Below are 8,021 nucleotides of genomic sequence, written 5' to 3' on the forward strand. Positions count from 1 at the left end.
ATATATAACTGTGTTGGGTGACTAATGATGATTTTAGTTACTGTGTCCACATGCCATTAAGTGGAGTATATATATCAATGAATATTATTTTGTAAGGGGCTTACTATTATTATTTTCAATTACAATTATGTTGATGTAACATTGATACATATGGATTTGGAACAATTATCTTCACTTTTGTCTGTCATTACTTGTGTAATGGATGCATACTTTGTCATTTAACTAGCAGTGGTGAGCGTTGTTTTGCTGGCCGTTGTTCTATGTTGCGAATATTTTTTTTTCTTTGTATTAAGCCTACTTAATAAAGTATCCGTGTTTTTTACTCATATTTGGAGCTGGGCTGGATTTTTGTTCTTTTATGCCTAAGTAATCCTTCATCGATTATGTCCAAAGGGCTCATGTAAGTAACTTCGGGATGTTTCTGTAATGCTAGGATGGCGGCTCCCAGCCCAGGGGGTGATATATGACGAGACCACATGTCTATTAACACAGTACTACGGAGACAGCGTATTTACAAGAAAGAAAGACATTTGAGGTCACGTGAGTTTGGGAGTTTATATCCTGCTGCTATACGATGTTCCAGTTAACAGCAGTTCATTTGTAGTACTATAAGGGATTGCTTAAATATCACTACTTATGTGTTTTGGATGATATTTATTCCCCTGCAGTCCACACTTTTGTACGTTTGTGCAATGACAATATACACTGAAAGTGTAACAAAGTAGTTTAAATGCGATATGTCCGCTGGATTCTGGGACACTGCCACAATAATTATGTATGTTACAATTTCTGTGCAAGCGGTTCATATATTACTGTGTATCTGTAGGTCACACTGAAAAGCTATAATTCTTCAGGATGGTAATAAACACAGTATCTACGTGTGGCCTGTGAATACGCAAGTGAAGTGAAGTGTAGTGTGTGTGTGTGTGTATATATATATATATATATATATATATATGATAATAACGGCACTACAGTGTAACCAAAAAGTATACGTTGCAGTATAACTACTGGTTCTCACATGGTGCCGTGCTTGTTATATCACATACTCATGATTGTATATACTAAACCAGCACCAAACAAGAGAGACTACCAAGGTTTATAATGTTAGCATTAAACTTGCTGTGAAGCGGTTCCAAAATAATGTCACTAAAGTTATAACTTCTGTACGTGCGATTCATATATTGCTGTGCACCTTAGGGCCACACCGATAGGATATTATTCCACAGGGTGATAATATCTCAAATGCCGTGTCTGCAACTCAGCATTTGGCCTATGGACACGCCAATACAGTGTGTGGTGTGTGGTGTGGTGTGGTGTGTGTGTGTGTATATACACTATCGTGTAAACAAACAGTATCAGTTGCAATGTAACTACTAGCTCTCAGGTGGTGCCACAATTGTTACTTAATGTTAAATTGTATATCGTTATATTCTTGATGCTAGAGACGCACCTAGCAAGAGAGACTAATTAGGTCTGTATTATCAACGCTAAACTTGACTTAAAGCAATATGATTGTATGCTAAAGATATAAGCATTAACTGCAAGACTAGCCTGTACCAGTCAGTATCGGATATGGCCCAAACAACTTATCTCCTAGAGAGGTCACTTGCCCCATTATAAATAAACACCACTGAACTAGTGCAAAACCCAACTGGTCCTGTCATTCCTCCCTTAACATGTTTCGCCTATTGGCTTTTTCAAAAGTGGCCGCACAATTCACGGCCTTTTATTCACTTCCTATTGTATATAACACCCCTTGCTGTGACGTCATAGTAAGCTAATCTGATATTTATCAATACCATCCTATAATATAGAAGGATGTAAGGTAGGCAGATGACTTCACAAGTCTGTGTTACATGGTTTGCTACCACAATGTTTTAGGAACAGAATCATGTAGTATATAACGTTTCATCTTGGATTTTAACAAAAACTGATGGCGATTTTGGATGTTTTCATGTTTAAACACCCTGCTTGTGTGGTTGGCAAATGGTTGCACTATGACCATGTTGTTACACTTACAGTATTAAAGTGTGAATTTATATTGGGACAATTCTATACTAAGGATCCTATATGGCAAACTTAGCCATAAAGAACAATACATTGAATAGATATACTTGGTATAACAGTAATGAAAAAAAATGAAATAAAAAATTGAAAAATTAGGAAATAATACATAGTAACATAGTAGATAAGGTTGAAAAAAGACTGAAGTCCATCCTATAATAATTTGAAAGTGATTTTATCCAGTGAGTGATGAATTAGTGCCATACAATAATCACATGTGCACTGACATCTATTGGTGTGATAAAATGTGCAAACAGAACACAAAAACAAGAAAGTGACAATTACATGAATAAAAAGTGATGAGAATATATTATACGACTTCTAATGAAGTTTAATGAACTAATAGGTCCCTAGTGTTATAAAAATAATTTCTTAGTGTAGAAAAGTCTAATTATTGTATTCATTATAACCACTGGGTTGTACTGTATTTAGAAAGTAAATCCATCGTGTTTCTGCTTTTAGCAGAGTACGTTCCATATCTCCACTACGGATACCTAGGGAGATTTTGAAATATTTAAGTGAGCCGAATATAACATGCTGTATCTTGAAAAAGCCCCATCTGAGGGGTGAAACGCGTAGAACTGTGATAAGGATTTGAGGAATTAAGGTCACTGACAGACCCTGCCACTAATAAAGCCGCCAGAATCACCAGCTCTACGTACATAGTACTGAAGTGCAGATTAGGTTTGGCTTGGGATAGCCGGTGAAAGAGGAGGAAAAAAAAAAAAAAGAGTACCATTTACTTGTGCAAGTAACATCGGAGTATCGGAAGCCGGGTGACGTCACACGAATAGCGTGGAAGGCCCGTACGAGGACAGCTTATCGAAGCTGCAGTGAGAAGCAAGGGATAACAAGCTGGAGCTCACACCCCAGAAGGTAAAAAGCAGCAAGGTAAGAGAGCCTCCAGGTCAGAAGTGGTTATTATTTACAAACTTTGGGAAACTACTTCCACGATAAAGGGAGTTTCTTTCATGTAATTAGCAAGAGTCCATGAGCTAGTGACGTATGGGATATACATTCCTACCAGGAGGGGCAAAGTTTCCCAAACCTCAAAATGCCTATAAATACACCCCTCACCACACCCACAAATCAGTTTTACAAACTTTGCCTCCTATGGAGGTGGTGAAGTAAGTTTGTGCTAGATTCTACGTTGATATGCGCTCCGCAGCAGGTTGGAGCCCGGTTTTCCTCTCAGCGTGCAGTGAATGTCAGAGGCATGTGAGGAGAGTATTGCCTATTTGAATTCAATGATCTCCTTCTACGGGGTCTATTTCATAGGTTCTCTGTTATCGGTCGTAGAGATTCATCTCTTACCTCCCTTTTCAGATTGACGATATACTCTTATATATACCATTACCTCTACTGATTCTCGTTTCAGTACTGGTTTGGCTTTCTACTACATGTAGATGAGTTTCCTGGGGTAAGTAAGTCTTATTTTCTGTGACACTCTAAGCTATGGTTGGGCACTTTTATATAAAGTTCTAAATATATGTATTCAAACATTTATTTGCCTTGACTCAGGATGTTCAACGTTCCTTATTTCAGACAGTCAGTTTCATATTTGGGATAATGCATATGAATAAATCAATTTTTTTCTTACCTTAAAATTTGACTTTTTTCCCTGTGGGCTGTTAGGCTCGCGGGGGCTGAAAATGCTTCATTTTATTGCGTCATTCTTGGCGCAGACTTTTTTGGCGCAAAAAAAAAAAAAAAAAAAAATTCTGTTTCCGGCGTCATACGTGTCACCGGAAGTTGCGTCATTTTTGACGGTTTTTTGCGCCAAAAGTGTCGGCATTCCGGATGCGGCGTCATTTTTGGCGCCAAAAGCATTTAGGCGCCAAATAATGTGGGCGTCTTTTTTGGCGCTAAAAAATATGGGCGTCACTATTGTCTCCACATTATTTAAGTCTCATTATTTATTGCTTCTGGTTGCTAGAAGCTTGTTCACTGGCATTTTTTCCCATTGCTGAAACTGTCATTTAAGGAATTTGATCAATTTTGCTTTATATGCTGTTTTTTCTATTACATATTGCAAGATGTCCCAGATTGACACTGAGTCAGAAGATACTTCTGGAAAAACGCTGCCTGGTGCTGGATCTACCAAAGTTAAGTGTATCTGCTGTAAACTTATGGTATCTATTCCTCCAGCTGTTGTTTGTAATGAATGTCATGACAAACTTGTTAATGCAGATAATATTTCCTTTAGTAATGTTACATTACCTGTTGCTGTTCCATCAACATCTAATACTCAGAGTGTTCCTAAGTGTTCCAGAGTGTTAACATAAGAGATTTTGTTTCTAAATCCATTAAGAAGGCTATGTCTGTTATTCCTCCTTCTAGTAAACGTAAAAGGTCTTTTAAACCTTCTCATTTTTCAGATGAATTTTTAAATGAACATCATCATTCTGATTCTGATAATGGTTCCTCTGGTTCAGAGGATTCTGTGTCAGAGGTTGATGCTGATAAATCTTCTTATTTATTCAAAATGGAATGTATTCGTTCTTTACTTAAAGAAGTCTTAATTGCATTAGAAATAGAGGATTCTGGTCCTCTTGATACTAAATCTAAACGTTTAAATAAGGTTTTTAAATCTCCTGTAGTTATTCCAGAAGTTTTTCCTGTCCCTGATGCTATTTCTGAAGTAATCTCCAGGGAATGGAATAATTTGGGTAATTCATTTACTCCTTCTAAACGTTTTAAGCAATTATATCCTGTGCCATCTGACAGATTAGAGTTTTGGGACAAAATCCCTAAGGTTGATGGGGCTGTCTCTACTCTTGCTAAACGTACTACTATTCCTACGGCAGATAGTACTTCCTTTAAGGATCCTTTAGATAGGAAGATTGAATCCTTTCTAAGAAAAGGTTACTTATGTTCAGGTAATCTTCTTAGACCTGCTATATCTTTAGCGGATGTTGCTGCAGCTTCAACTTTTTGGTTAGAAGCTTTAGCGCAACAAGTAACAGATCATAATTCTCATAGCATTGTTAATCTTCTTCAACATGCTAATAATTTTATTTGTGATGCCATCTTTGATATAATTAGGGTTGATGTCAGGTATATGTCTCTAGCTATTTTAGCTAGAAGAGCTTTATGGCTTAAAACTTGGAATGCTGATATGTCTTCTAAGTCAACTTTGCTTTCCCTTTCTTTCCAGGGTAATAAATTATTTGGTTCTCAGTTGGATTCTATTATCTCAACTGTTACTGGAGAGAAAGGATAAAAAATCTAAGGTAAATTTAGGTCTTATAATCGTTTTCGTTCCTTTCGTCACAATAAGGAACAAAAGCCTGATCCTTCACCCACAGGAGCGGTATCAGTTTGGAAACCATCTCCAGTCTGGAATAAATCCAAGCCTTTTAGAAAACCAAAGCCAGCTCCAAAGTCCACATGAAGGTGTGGCCCTCATTCCAGTCCAGCTGGTAGGGGGCAGATTACGATTTTTCAAAGAAATTTGGATCAATTCAATTCACAATCTTTGGATTCAAAACATTGTTTCAGAAGGGTACAGTATTGGCTTCAAGATAAAGCCTCCTGCAAAGAGATTTTTTCTTTCCCGTGTCCCAGTAAATCCAGCGAAGGCTCAAGCATTTCTGAAATGTGTTTCAGATCTAGAGTTGGCTGGAGTAATTATGCCAGTTCCAGTTCTGGAACAGGGGCTGGGGTTTTATTCAAATCCCTTCATTGTACCAAAGAAGGAGAATTCCTTCAGACCAGTTCTGGATCTAAAAATATTGAATCGTTATGTAAGGATACCAACATTCAAAATGGTAACTATAAGGACTATCCTAGATTTACAGGATGCATATCTGCATATTCCGATTCATCCAGATCACTATCAGTTTCTGAGATTCTCTTTCCTAGACAAGCATTACCAGTTTGTGGCTCTGCCGTTTGGCCTAGCAACAGCTCCAAGAATTTTTAAAAAGGTTCTCGGTGCCCTTCTGTCTGTAATCAGAGAACAGGGTATTGTGGTATTTCCTTATTTGGACGATATCTTGGTACTTGCTCAGTCTTCACATTTAGCAGAATCTCATACGAATCGACTTGTGTTGTTTCTTCAAGATCATGGTTGGAGGATCAATTTACCGAAATGTTCATTGATTCCTCAGACAAGGGTAACCTTTTTAGGTTTCCAGATAGATTCAGCGTCCATTACTTTGTCTCTGACAGACAAGAGACGTCTAAAATTGATCTCAGCTTGTCGAAACCTTCAATCACAATCATTCCCTTCGGTAGCCTTATGCATGGAAATTCTAGGTCTTATGACTGCTGCATCGGACACGATCCCCTTTGCTCATTTTCACATGCGACCTCTTCAGCTCTGTATGCTGAACCAGTGGTGCAGGGATTACACAAAGATATCTCAATTAATATCTTTAAAACCGATTGTACGACACTCTCTGATGTGGTGGACAGATCACCATCGTTTAGTTCAGGGGGCTTCTTTTGTTCTTCCGACCTGGACTGTAATTTCAACAGATGCAAGTCTGACAGGTTGGGGAGCTGTTTGGGGGTCTCTGACAGCACAAGGGGTTTGGGAATCTCAGGAGGTGAGATTACCAATCAATATTTTGGAACTCCGTGCAATTTTCAGAGCTCTTCAGTCATGGCCTCTTCTAAAAAGAGAATCGTTGATTTGTTTTCAGTCAGACAATGTCACAACTGTGGCATACATCAATCATCAAGGAGGGACTCACAGTCCTCTGGCTATGAAAGAAGTATCTCGGATACTGGTATGGGCAGAATACAGCTCCTGTCTAGTTTCTGCGGTTCATATCCCAGGTATAGACAATTGGGAAGCGGATTATCTCAGTCGCCAAACGTTACATCCGGGCGAATGGTCTCTTCACCCAGAGGTATTTCTTCAGATTGTTCAAATGTGGGGACTTCCAGAAATAGATCTGATGGCTTCTCATCTAAACAAGAAACTTCCCAGGTATCTGTCCAGATCCAGGGATCCTCAAGCGGAAGCAGTGGATGCATTGTCACTTCCTTGGAAGTATCATCCTGCCTATATCTTTCCGCCTCTAGTTCTTCTTCCAAGAGTAATCTCCAAGATTCTGAAGGAATGCTCGTTTGTTCTGCTGGTGGCTCCAGCATGGCCTCACAGGTTTTGGTATGCGGATCTTGTCTGGATGGCCTCTTGCCAACCGTGGACTCTTCCGTTAAGACCAGACCTTCTGTCGCAAGGTCCTTTTTTCCATCAGGATCTCAAATCCTTAAATTTAAAGGTATGGAGATTGAACGCTTGATTCTTAGTCAAAGAGGTTTCTCTGACTCTGTGATTAATACTATGTTACAGGCTCGTAAATCTGTATCTAGGAAGATATATTATAGAGTCTGGAAGACTTACATTTCTTGGTGTCTTTCTCATCATTTTTCCTGGCATTCTTTTAGAATTCCGAGAATTTTACAGTTTCTTCAGGATGGTTTGGATAAAGGTTTGTCTGCAAGTTCCTTGAAAGGACAAATCTCTGCTCTTTCTGTTCTTTTTCACAGAAAGATTGCTAATCTTCCTGATATTCATTGTTTTGTACAAGCTTTGGTTCGTATAAAACCTGTCATTAAGTCAATTTCTCCTCCTTGGAGTTTGAATTTGGTTCTGGGGGCTCTTCAAGCTCCTCCGTTTGAACCTATGCATTCATTGGACATTAAATTACTTTCTTGGAAAGTTTTGTTTCTTTTGGCCATCTCTTCTGCTAAAAGAGTTTCGGAATTATCTGCTCTTTCTTGTGAGTCTCCTTTTCTGACTTTTCATCAGGATAAGGCGGTGTTGCGAACTTCTTTTAAATTTTTACCTAAGGTTGTGAATTCTAACAACATTAGTAGAGAAATTGTGGTTCCTTCATTATGTCCTAATCCTAAGAATTCTAAGGAGAGATCATTGCATTCTTTGGATGTAGTTAGAGCTTTGAAATATTATGTTGAAGCTACTAAGAATTTCCGAAAGA

Source organism: Bombina bombina, chromosome 7, assembly GCF_027579735.1.
Source record: "Bombina bombina isolate aBomBom1 chromosome 7, aBomBom1.pri, whole genome shotgun sequence".
NCBI classification, from domain to species: domain Eukaryota; kingdom Metazoa; phylum Chordata; class Amphibia; order Anura; family Bombinatoridae; genus Bombina; species Bombina bombina.